This window comes from Nycticebus coucang, chromosome 22, assembly GCF_027406575.1.
Source record: "Nycticebus coucang isolate mNycCou1 chromosome 22, mNycCou1.pri, whole genome shotgun sequence".
Taxonomy (NCBI): Eukaryota; Metazoa; Chordata; class Mammalia; order Primates; family Lorisidae; genus Nycticebus; species Nycticebus coucang.
The window spans coordinates 18,987,758-19,001,352 of NC_069801.1; positions in this window are offsets into that span (position 1 = coordinate 18,987,758).

A 13,595-nucleotide genomic window follows, 5' to 3' on the forward strand; every position below is an offset into this window, starting at 1 on the left:
CTACTGGAGAAAAAAATCACAAAACTCTTGATTAGAGGGTGCATTGGACACCAAGACATCCCAAATTCATGACTAATTTTCACGCAGGACATTTGCTGAACTCCAAAGCCGTGCATGGCATGGTAGAGGCTAAGCTTAGGCCTTCTAAAAAGCAGAGCAAAATATATAAGCTTCCAGGGGTCCTCAAACTACGGCCTGCAGGTCACATGAGGCCGTGTGATTGTATTTGTTCCCATTTTGTATTTTTCCTTCAAAAAATAAGATATGTGCAGTGTGCATAGGAATTTGTTCATAGTCCAGCCCTCCAACGGTCTGAGGGACAGTAAACTGGCCCCTGTGAGGACCCCTGGCTTACAATATTTAGGAGACAAATTTTCATTAGGGGGAGAGGCCTGTCCATATACCCAGAAAGTAGTTGCCTGGGTTGGAGTGGGAGTGGGTGGGATTGACCATCAAATAGTCTTGTGTGTGTTGGCCACCCTTTTAAAATTTTGTAAACAAAGGTACATTGAACTACAATTTCCAATTTTCCCTATGTATGGACTTTGGGACACCCTGTAGACTATATAAAGGACTTTTGCAACTCAATAATTTAGAAAGACAGGCTCAGCACCCATAGCACGGTGGTTATGGAGCCAGCCACATGCACCAAGGCTGACAGGTTCAAACCCAGCCTGGGCCACCTAAACATCAAAAAAAAAAAAAAGCTGGTCAATGTGGTGGGCGCCTGTAGTCCCAGCTACTTGGGAGGCTGACGCAAGAAAATCACTCAAGCCCAAGAGTTGGAGGTTGCTGTGAGCTGTGATGCCATAGCCCTCTATGGAGGGCAACATAGACTCTGTCTCAAAAAAATAATTTAAAAGGACAAGCCTATTAAAAAATTTGAAGCAAAGAATTTGAATTGACATTTCTCCACAGAAGATACACAAATGATCAATAAACACGTGAAAATTTTAACATTCATCATTAGTGAAGTGCAATAAGGTGCCACTTCCACTAGGCTGGCTATAATCAAGAAAGTGGACAGTGATGTTCCCAAGAATGTAGAGAAAATTGGAACCCTCATACAATCCTGGTGACAATATAAAATGGTGCAGCCACTTGGGAAGACAGCCTCAAAAGTAGAGCTGCTATATGATCCAGCAATTCTACTTCTGGATTTATATACCTCAGATAATTAAAAACGTGTCTGCGCATCTTGAACATGGATGTTCATATGGCCCCAAATTGGAAACAACCCACATGTTCATCTGATAAATGGATAAACAAAATGCAGTATATTCGTATAATGCAATACTATTGAGCCATAAATAGAAAGCAGATGACAAAAGGCCACATATTGTATGATTCCACTTGTAAGTGTTCATGAAAGGCAAATCTATAGAAAGATAAGTGGTTGCCAGAAGTTGGGAAGATGAGGAGTGACTGTTACTGGCTGGGTATGGGATTTCTTCTGGAGGTGGTGAAAATGTTTTTAGATATTGGAAGTAGTTGCACAACTGGGAATATACTGAAACCACTGGATTGTATACTTTGTGTCAGCTTTATGGTATATAAATTACTCTCAAAAAATTGTAAGAGCAGGCTCAGCGCTGGCAGCTAAGTCGCCAGCCACATACACCTGAGCTGGCGGGTTCGAATCCAGCCTGAACCTGCCAAACAACAATGACGGCTGCAACCAAAAAATAGCCAGGCGTTGTGGTGGGCGCCTGTAGTCCCAGCTACTTGGGAGGCGGAGGCAGGAGAATCGCTTGAGCCCAGGAGTTGGGAGGTTGCTGTGAGTTGTGATGCCACGGCACTCCACCCAGGGTGACAGCTTGAGGCTCTGTCTCAAAAAAAAAAAAATTGTAAGAGCAGTTTGTCTTGCTACCATTTTGAATAATCAGGGTATTGACAGGTTGATTGGCAAAGCTGGTGATGTGGGTTTCCTTTCTTGAGTTTTGAGATAAGAATTCAATTTAACCATCATCTAAAATATACTCCTCAAAGGAAAAAAGTGCTGATCCATGCTGAACTCTAACTTTACTAAAAATCATTTAATTTTGTTCACCTAAAATGGGTGAATTCTATGGTTTGTAAATTATGCCACAAGAGAACTTTAAGAGGGAACTAAAAAACACATTAGAGAGAGCTCCTTGGAAGCGTTTAACAGCAGAATGAACACAGCAGGCAACAGTATTAGTATTATACTTAAAGATAGAGCTGTAGAAACTATCAAAACAAGCAAAAAGTAAAGATACAATAAACAAGAACAGTGCATATGAGATGTGGGACATGATAAATGTGTGGATGGAGTTCCAGAAGGAAAGAGAATGGGGTGCGAGCAGTATTTCATGAAGTGATTTAATCACGAGAACCTCCCAAAGCTGAGGAAAGACATCAATCAACAGATCCCCGAGACTCAGCAAAGCCCACATGAAATAAAAACAAATTACACGTAAGAATGTCATGGTCAAACTGCTGGAAACCTTAGAAAGTCCTAAAGCCAGGCAGAGAAAAATAGCTCATGTTTGGAGGAGCCACAGTAAGACCAATGGCTGACTTTTTAGAAACTGGAAGCCAAAAGATAGGAGAATGAATCTTCAAAGAACTTCGCAAACGGAAACTTCTCTGAAGAAGACGAATGGCCAACAAACATATGAAAAAACGCTCATCGTCCCTAATCATCAGAGAAATGCAGAACAAAACCACCCTGAGATATCACCTAACCCCAGCTCACATCACAAAGTCCCAGAACGGCAGATGCTGGTACAGATACCAAGAGAAGGGAACTGTCATACGTTGTTAGTAGGACTGCAAACTAATACAGCCTCTTTGGAAAGAAGTATGGAGGCCCCTCCAAGAATTCAAAATAGACCTTCCATTTGATCCTGCAATCCCTTTACTAGGCATCTACCCAGAAGAAAAAAAAATATTTTATCGTAAGGACATTTGCACTAGATTGTACATCGCAGCTCAATTTATAATCACCCAGATGTGAAAACAACCCGAGTGCCCATCAACCCATGAATGGATTAATGAACTGTGGTATATGTATACCATGGACTACTATTTGGCCATGAAAAGATGGAGACTTTATATCTTTTGTATTAACTTGGATGGAGTTGGAGAACATTCTCTTACGTATTACAGGAATGGAAAAGCAAGTAACCAATGTACTCAGTACCAATATGAAGCCAGTAGACAAATTAATACCCGCCCACACAAGAGAAAATCTCAATTTAATTCAAGTTGGGGGTAGAGAGGAGAAGAGAGAAAGGAAGATTGGTGTGCTCCCACCTAATGGGCACAAATGCGGGGGTGTGTGACACACCTGAGTTCACGACACAACTACAACAGGGACCTCATCTAAAAATGCAAACATTGTAACCTCATTGTTCCCTCATCTGAACCTGAAATTAAAAAAATAGAGCTTTCAAAAAATTCTGCCAACTCTGAATTCCTTAGTAAAAATATTCTCAATACTGAAGGCAAAATAAGGCATTTTCTTTTTTTTTTTTTTTTGTATATTACAACATTTAATGAGGGAACTTAGTTACAGTGATTTTTTTTTTTTTTATTGTTGGGGATTCATTGAGGGTACAATAAGCCAGGTTACACTGATTGCAATTGTTAGGTAAAGTCCCTCTTGCAATCATGTCTTGCCCCCATAAAAAATAAGGCATTTTCAAGACAGACAAAAGCTGAGCTACAAAAAATATTTCAGGAAATACACATACTTCAGCCTAAAGGAAAATGACTCCAGATAAAAGTGTGGAGCCCAAAGGAAAAATGAAAAGCATTGGGAAGGGCAAATACATAGACAAATGCAAAAGAATACTGATATTTAAGTAATGATAATGTCAAGAAGCATACTTTTGTTACGTACTTTACAGAATGTATAACAACAGTAATGGAAGGAAGTGGAGTTTAATGACATTATTTGGGAAGTGGTAAAAGTCCTAATTAGAGAAAACTGTAATAAATCATGGATGTTTATCGTAATTTCTAGAGTACTAAAATAAATACAAGAATAACTCAAAAATCTAAGATTCAAGGAGGAAATAGAAGATGAAAAAAATTTAATTAATCCAAAAGCAAGGACAAGAGGACCAAAGGAACAAAAAATTGGACAGCAAAAGGTTAACTCAACGTTATTAGTAATTATATTAATTTTAAATGGACTAAACAATCTGTCTAACCGGATAAAAAAAAATCAAAACCTGGCTCGGCACCTGTGGCTCAAGTGGCTAAGGCCCCAGCCACATACACCTGAGCGGGCGGGTTCGAATCCAGCCCGGGCCTGCCAAACAACAATGACGGCTGCAACCAAAAAACAGGTGGGCATTGTGGCAGGCGCCTGTGGTCCCAGCTACTTGGGAGGCAGAGGCAGGAGAATTGCTTGAGCCCAGGAGTTGGAGGTTGCTGTGAGCTGTGATGCCACAACACTCTACCCAGGGCGACAGATTGAGGCTCTGTCTCAAAAAAAAAAAAAAAAAAAATCAAAACCTGACACGTGCAATTTACAAAACGGTGTAGGGACAGAAAGGGTGAAGTTAATGGAATAGTTACATAGATACAGCAAACAAAAAGATGTAGCTACTCCGTACATCATACAACGTAGGCTTTGAGGCATAAAGGTTTATAAGAGATGAAGGAGGCCATTTTATACTATAGGACATTTATAATGATGACAGGTTTATTCACTAGGGAAAGATAACAGTCCTAAATTTCTATGTATCAGACAAACTAATACCTGTCCACACAAGAGAAATTGGAGGATGGGGTGGGAAGGGGGATTCGTATGCTCCCACCTAATGGGCACCATGTAAGGGTAGATGGCCCACCTCCTGGGTGTGGGACACAGCTACAACAGGGACCTTACCTAACAAATGCAAACATTGTAACCTAATCGTGTGTACCCTCATAGGAATCTGAAATTTTAAAAAATTTCTATGTTATCTAACAACATAGATTTAAATACCAAAAACTGACCAAGGTCAAAGGAGAAATTGACACATCCAGCATCATAATCGAAGGGTCTTAACATGGCTCTCTCAGTAAATGAAACAGGAAATACAAGAACACAGTAAGCAATAGCAGATTTGAGTAACAACCAACGGACCTAATTGGCATGTATGAACGCTGTAGCCAGCAAGTGCAGGCGCACATTCTTTTCAAGTGTATGTGGTGTATGTGGGGCTTTTAGCAAAATATGCTGGCCCATGTAGTAAGCCTCAACAAATTTCAAAGGAATGTACAATGTGTTCTCTGACCGCAGTGGAATTAAACTAGAATCAGTAATTGAAAGATAGCAAGAAAATCCCCAGAATAAGTTCAGACAAATCTACAACCAACACTGGCATCTAATTTTTAAAACTTAACATGTGCTTATTATGTACTAGAAACGAATTTTTACCAATCCTATGGGAAAAGACTAGTATTCCCATTTTATGATTAAGAAACTGAGGCACAGGAAGGTTAAGAAAATTACCCAAGGTCGCATAGCTAATAAATGACAGAGCCAAAATTCATGGAATAAAGCTGCAATAGGCAGGTCGGGCTTGACATACTTTGGAAGTGTGTCTGCTTTTCTGCTTAGGTGGACCTGGCTCCCCAGCCCCGACGAGTAAGATAATTGGGTTGCCTGGTAAGCAGAAGTTTAGCTGACGCACATCTATTCCTGTGTTTGTCCTCTGCGGCAGGCCTCTTACGACAAGCAGAAGGTAGAGTTCCCAGGCCCGGACAAGCTCTCCGTCCACCAAGACAGCTTTAAAACCTCCGCTGTTAGCTGGCCTCTGTCCCTAAGTCCTTGCTCGCTTTTTAGTCACCAGATGGTACATTTTAGAACGACCAGCAGGGGGCGCAGGTTCCCCTCCTGTAAACGCCACTTTTGCAAACGGATGGGACAGCTGCAGGTCCTCGTCAGTCTGAGGAGCTGCTGTCAGCTCTGATCAGCAGCGTCGCGGGCTTCCTTCCTCTTTATCAGATCTGTCAGGGCTGCCGCGTGTTGCAAAGGCACCTCCGGCCTCCTTCCCTCCTTCCTGTGTCGAACCGATGTTCTCTACTAATCACACCTCCGCGCCTCCCGCCGGCCGGGGCCGGGGCCCCCTCACACCCCGGCGGGGCGGGGGCCGCCCGGTGCTTTGAGGTCGCCCGTGGGCTTTGGCGCCATCAGGCCGGACTGTTTGCACTTCTTCACACCCTTCATTCTTGGCCGGGGACCGCGCAGCTGGAGGAAGAGCTCGGCCGGCACAACTGACAGGTCCGGTGGCAGTTGCGTCGGGGCAGGGCGAGGGGCTCCGCTGCGGTTAGTCCCGGGGCTGTTCGCGCCCCGCCTCTGTCGCCCCCTCCAGGGGCCCCTGAACGCCTCCGGGGGACGCTACGGCTTGCGCCCGCCTCTGCTCTCCCGAGCGCACGCAGGCGACATTGCAGACGCAAAGCAGGTCGCCTCGGAATAAGACAGGCCGCTGCAGTGGAACCGACCGTCTCTAGGAAAACAGTCTCCCGTTCCAACAGCGTCCCTGATTTCAAAGGGACTTGCTTCCCTGCCAGGAGGAGTGGCGTCCATTGAGGAGAGAGATGGCTTTGGGGCATTTTGGGGGGTCAAAAAAGAAAGCCAGGAACACATTTCTGATGCTATTTTTTATAAGAAATGGAGAAACCTCAATTTTTTCAAGTGTTTCCTTTTCTCTGATTTCCTTAAACAAGAAGAACAAATTTTCATTAAACTTGATGTGCCAGTTACTGAGCTAAGGGGTGTAGATACGTGTGTGTGTTTCCAGTCTTTTAATATTCTCAACAACCTGTTGAAGGAGAGGTTATCACTTATCCCTGTTTTTTAGGTAAGGAACGTAAACATAGGTTAGATCATGCCGAGGTCACACAGCTGGGAGTTGAGGGCATCTGGCTCCAGGGCTTCACTCTGGCCCTGGTTCCACGCCGTCACCTTCCCCGTGCTGGGAGAGGCACAAGTGAGGACTCAGGGAGGCTCATTTCTTGGCCCAGCTGTGAAGACACCAGGAGCTCCCCACGTGGGCTTTTCTGGCGGGAAGTTTGGGAGCCGGGTGGGGGCGATGCAAGCAGAGCTGGCTGGTTCCATTCGGTGCGCCAAGGACATTGGCGCCACATTCTCTGTGTAAAAGAGGGGGTCCTGGGTGGTGAGGGGATACTTTGGGAGGACCAGGAGGGCAGAAGGGACCTCTCAAAGGAGGGGCGGAAGAGGGGCCCCTCCTTGACTCAGAGATGTTCCTGCAACTCCCAGCTGTCTGCAGAGGTCACTGTAAGCCAGTGAAACAGCCTGAGGCAGATAAACAGAGGTTTCCCAGTCCAGGAAACAGCAGGAGAAGGAAAGCCCATTCCCTCCTTCCCTGGAAACACTTTTAAAAGCATGATCGCATCTTATTCTTTTAGGTAATTTACTGTAGAATTGCTCCTCATCTGAATTTATAGATCCTTTAAGAATTCTATGGCCTTTCCAGAATCTTGAGCTTTACTATTATTGTTTATTCATTCTTGATAAAAACTTAAATAAATCTAAATAAAATATAAAATGAAGCCAAACTCACTGGTGTACAGTATTGATTTGATTATCAATAGTTTGTTTTTAAAGAAAAGTTCTGCAGTATTCCAAAGTTAACATTCAACTTGATATTCTAAACCAATATGCACAGTTAGATGCTTTTTATACATCATGGTGACATCAAGGTGGGAATACTTTAGTACCCTTGTCTTGCAGAGGAAATAACTAAGAATGAGTGACTTGCCAAGGCTCTGTAGCTCCTTAGTTGCAGAATGGGGGCTCCTGAGGGCAGTGTTCTGGGGATTAGGCATAAACATGTGACAGCCACCAGGTGGGGACTCGTACTTCATCTTTATTTCCTTTTGTTGGCTTTTAGAGCTTTCCCTGACTTCGTAAGGTTTAACAGATAATCCTTGGCATCCAGAGTTTTGATCTCATGTTTAAAACTATGTTTATCTTATATTAAAACACAATTGGGTGGGCTGCTCCATTCATTAAAAAGTAACACTGTTGGCCAGGTGCAGTGGTTCAGGCCTATAATCTCTGAACTTTGGAAGGCGGAGGCAGGAGGATTGCTTGAAGCCAGGAGTTTGAGTTCAGCCTGGGAAACACAGTGAGAGCCTGTCTCTACAGAAAATTTAAAAATTAGCTGAGTGTGGTGGTGCCCAGCTGAGTCTGAGGTGGGAGGATCACTTGAGCCCAGGAATTCAAAGTTATGGTGAGCTGGGTGGCACCTGTGGCTCAAGGAGTAGGGCGCCAGTCCCCTATACCAGAGGTAGTGGGTTCAAAGCCAGCCCCAGCCAAAACTGCAAAAAACGAAACAAAACAAAGTTCAGTGAGCTATGATTGTGCCACTGCACTTTGCCATGGAAGACAGAATACGACCCTGTCTCTAAAAAAAAGAAAAACGGAACACTGTTTAGTGCCATCTCACTGGCTAGATGCGAATAAATGGAGACACATCATTTCTGCCTTTCAGGAGCCTCCAGGATCACACGGGATAAAAGACGTGAACACAGATAACCAGGCAATAAAAGCAGAAGGTGAGAAATAATTCACCAGAGACCGAAAGTACTATTCATTCAATCATTCACAAATATTTATCGAGTCTATTTTGCGCATATTCATAAAGGGATCTTTTCACTAGAAAATGAACAGAGCATCAAGGAGAATTTGTTTTACAGGTTTTTAGCTGTTTAAAATGATTATCAAAGTGATTCTGCGTATTGTAGAAATTTTGGAAAGTACAGAAAAGAGTAAAGGAACACGTACACAAATTTCCCCCAAATTCACCACCCACAGGCAATGTATTTATAGTGTTTTCCAGCCTGTTGGCCAGGGCTTTTTTTTTTTTTTTTTTTTTTAAGAATTTTAGAGTTTAATTTCTATTACAAATTGGTTACAGCACGTAAGCATTTTCCCATGCCCTCTGAAACTTGATGATTGTGATACTATTCGCTCAGTGCTTTCTGTCACAAGGGCTCATCCTAACTGCTTCATTCATTTTTGGCAGCAGGACATTTGGGGTGTTTCCAGCTTTTCTAAGCTGCATCGCACATTGACACTACAGTGGACGCCTTTGAACACAAGCTCTTCGGCTGTATTTCAACTTAAAGGTTTCAGAGGAAATAATCAGAAATAGGAGCCAAGGCTCGGTGCCTGTGGCTCAAGCGGCTAAGGCACCAGCCACATACACCTGAGTTGGTAGGTTCGAATCCAGCCTGCGCTCGCCAAACAACAATGATGGCTGCAACCAAAAAATAGCTGGGCGTTGTGGCGGGTGCCTGTAGTCCCAGCTACTTGGGAGGCGGAGACAGGAGACTTGCTTGAGCCCAGGAGTTCGAGGTTGCTGTGAGCTATGATGCCATGGGACTCTACCCAGGGCAAAAGCTTGAGGCTCTGTCTCAAAAAAAAAAAAAAAAAAAAAAAGGAATAGGAGCCAAAAGAAATACAAACATTCTAAGCAGATTGATAAAGATCACGACATTATTTGCGAGAAAGTTTCTGAGGATATAGGAAAAAAAAAGTGGACAAAAAGTAAGAACATTTTCCAGGCTTTTGATAAATATCACTAAGTGGCTTGCAGATTTATGTTATCAGTTGAAACATCCCCAGTGCCTGTACCAATACCATCTTTTTTTTTTTTTAAGACGCAGTCTCACTATGTCACCCTCAGTAGAGTGCTGTAGCATCACAGCTCACAGCAACCTCAAATTCTTAGACTTAAGTGATTCTCTTGCCTCAGCTTCCCAAGTAGCTGGGACTACAGGGGCCTGCCACAAAGCCTGGCTATTTTTTGTTGCAGTTGTCATTGTTTAGCAGGCCTGGGCTGGGTTCGAACCCACCAGCCCTGGTGTATGTGGCCGTGCCCTAACCACTGAGCTATGGGTGCCGAGCCCCAATATCATCTTTCATGTGCAATGAGCAGCACCTTTGCCCACTTAATATTATCTCATTACTATGCACACTTCTGTGGCCCTTAGAGAGGTTGAGTATTTTCTACCTGTGTAAAGAAGAGAAAGCAAAAGAAAAGAATAAGGAAAGAAAAAATAAAAAAAGAGACACTGAGAATTCTCCCCCTCCCAATATTTACTGGTCATTTATATTTGTTTTTATTGATTTTGCCTTTGTATTCGTGGACATCTTCATCTTTTTTTATCCACTTTTGTGGGTTCTTTCTAAAAGTAAGGGTTTTAACTATTGGTTTGTGGCATTTGCTGCAAACATCCTCTCATGGGTTTGCCTTTTAATTTTGCTTGTATTTTTAAATATTTAAATTTTTATGTGGCACAGATCTGTCAAACATTTCCTTTGTGGTTTCTTCCACAGCTTCAAAGCTTAGAAAGTCGTTTGTGAAGACCAGGAGTGGAGGAAGTTTCCAGGTGAAGGAGGCCAGAGGTGACACCTTCCTGGGTGCCTGGTAGGTTGAACTTCAGGGACACCTTGTTTTTTTTTAGGCAGAGTTTCACTTTGCCACCCTCAGTACAGTGCCATGGCATCATAGTTCACAGCAACCTCAAACAGTTGGGCTCTAGCCATTCTCTTACTTCAACCTCCCAAGTAGCTGGGACTACAGGCGCTCGCCACAATGCTCAGCTATTTTTAGAGACAAGGTCTCACTCTGGTTCAGGCTGGTTTTGAACCCATGAGCTCAGGCAATCCACCCACCTCGGCCTCCCAAGTCATGGACCTGCGGAGTCACAGAAGAGGAGAGTCATTGAAAATTTTTGTGCAGGAAATGGCATATGGGAGGGTCTGCAAAACAGATTCTGTGTCTTTACCATGTCTTTAAAATGTTTGATTTCTACTGAGAACAATGTGGACCTGTTCCGGAAAGCTATCATGGGAAATGCAGAATTCATCTTTTAGTCCAGTGATTTCCAACAGAGGATCTTAGGTGTGCTCTGCAAAGTTTTAAAGATCATTAATTAAATTATTTCCTAAAGAAGTTCAAAGCACAGTAAGTATATTCCTTTTTTACTCTTTTTTTTGATCAACATAATTTAAGTGTGCCCTGGAAGTTGAACTATTGGCTCCAGTGTGCTTCGAGATAAAAAGGGTTGAAAACCCCTGGCTTAATGAAACTTGAGAGAGTTATCGCCCCCTTCTTCTGAGTCTGCAGCTGTCTTGATGATGTTTCTTCTCTGATTCTGGGCTGCCAGCAACAGGAAGGATCCTCCAGGCCTGCCAATTTCCTTCTGACTTCACAGCAGATTGGTCCTTACAGCCTGTTTGCCCACCATGTCACCAACACCTTCCCCTTCTGCTCGGCACGGCTCCCCTCCAAGCCCAGCTGCACCGCGAACCTTGCAAGTTAGACCTCCACTTTTCAGCCCTAATGAAAACGGTAGTTTCAATAATTGATCCTGCTGAGACAGAATCAACTTGTTGAACAAATTGTGAAATCTCTGGAAAGGAGCTATTCTGGGTGGCCAGATTTTGGGGGAAAGGAAAAGCTTACTACTTGGAGGACTGTATTTTACTTTCTGGTTAGACATCGTGTGGAAATGTGTTATACCTCTTGGTCCTTTTTTTCATTCTCCTTGACAAGACAATAATATGTTCTTAAGTGGAATACTTCAATATGTAAAATTACCCAGAATCCTGGCCTCCCAACACAAACATTCCATTTTTTTCCACCCTGCTTTCTGTGTGGGTGTGCGTTTTACAGGGTTGCAAATCATCACACCAACTCTCCTGTGGTTCTGTCCTTTTCACTGACCAGAGCCTGATCATATGTGTCTAGGTTTTATACGGGAGGCGTAAAACGATCGTTTAAATCACTTTTACTGAAATACACAATTGTCTCTGTGGACACAACACACACATCCTACATGTACAGTTTGAATTCTTGGAAACAAAGTGCACCCACGTCACCAGTCCCAGGGTCAAGAAAGAGACCATCACCAGCAGTCGGAGGTCCTCTCCTTACCCGTCCCAGTCACTAACCTGCCCCTTCCAGAGGTAATCGCTACCTTGATTAATTTGGACTATTTCTGACCTTCGGGTCAATAAACTCATGAAGTATGCTGCTGTGGTTTGACTGTGTCTCCTCAATTTCATGTGTTGGAAACTTAATCCCTCAATTCCTGCAGGGTGTCCATGAAGTTCACGTGCAGTTTAAAATAAGGTGCAATTTAAAACTACACACGAACTTTATGGACACCCTGTATGTTGATGGTGTTTGGAGGTGGCACCGCTGGGAGGTAATGAGGACTCGTGAAGATGAGCATGGTGTGGTTCCCACGATGGGACTGGTGGCTTCTAGGGAAGTAGATCTGAGCTGGCAGGCTCTTGCTTTCTTGCTAAAGCAGTAAAAAGACCCTGATCAGATGGAGCCTCTCAACTTTGACCTCCAGAACTGTAAGAAGTCAATTTCTTTTCTTTTTCAATTACCTAGTCTGTGATACTGTTATAGCAACAGAACATAGACTAAGATGTGTGTCCTCTTTAGCATTTGATCCCTTTGCTCAACATCACGTCTGTAAAATTCACATTGCTGGCTGGGCACGGTGGTTCACGCCTGTAATCCCCTAGCACTCTGGGAGGTCAAGGTGGGTGGATTTCCTGAGCTCACAGGTTCAAGACCAGCCTGAGCAAGAGCGAGACTCCATCTCTAAAAAAAAAAAAAAAAATAGCTGGGCATTGTGGCAGGTACCTTTAGGCTCAGTTACTTGGGAGGCTGAGACAAGAGAATCACTCGAGCCCAAGAGTTTGAGGTTGCTGTGATGCACTCTATTGAGGGAGACAAAGTGAGACTCTGTCTCAAAAAATAAAAAAATAAAAATAAAATAAAATTCACATTGCTGTGTGTCGCAATAAATAGATCATTTGCCACCTACAGTTTTCCATTGTAGGAGGCGTCTATCTATTCTATCTATTGCCGTGGAACAAACTACCCCAAAACCTGATGACTTAAAACAATAACATTTATTCTCTCTCACAGTTTCTGTGGGTTAAGAATTTCGACAGAAGCTGGGCTGGGCATTTCTGGCCCAGGGCCTTGCATGAGGCTGCGGGCCTCTGGCTGGGGCTAGAGGTCTCCAACTCAAAGAGGAGGCACTCGCATGGCTGATGGCTGGTGGCTGGTGGCCTCTGCTCCTTCCCATGTGGGCTGTCCATGGTGTGGCTTGAGTTTCTTCATGACATGGTGGCTGGGTTCTCCCAGAGAGAGTGATAGAGAGACCAAGGCAGAAGCTGCAACATCTTTCACAAGCTGTCCTTGGAAGTCCCACAAGGTCACTTCCATAACATCCTACTGGTCACCACACCAGGCCAATCCAGTGTGCAAGGGGACTTCACCAAGGTGTGACTACCAGGAGAAGAGGCTTCCTGGGGGCTTTCTAGGGGCTTCTGCTGCTTATCCAGGTTTTCTGGCATTCTCCATCATGTGGTCATGCCAGAAATTATTTGCTATTGGGCGGCTCCTGTGGCTCAGTCGGTAAGGCGCCGGCCCCATATACCGAGGGTGGCGGGTTCAAACCCGGCCCCGGCTGAACTGCAACCAAAAAATAGCTGGGTGTTGTGGCGGGCGCCTGTAGTCCCAGCTACTCGGGAGGCTGAGGCAAGAGAATCGCTTAAGCCCAGGAGTTGG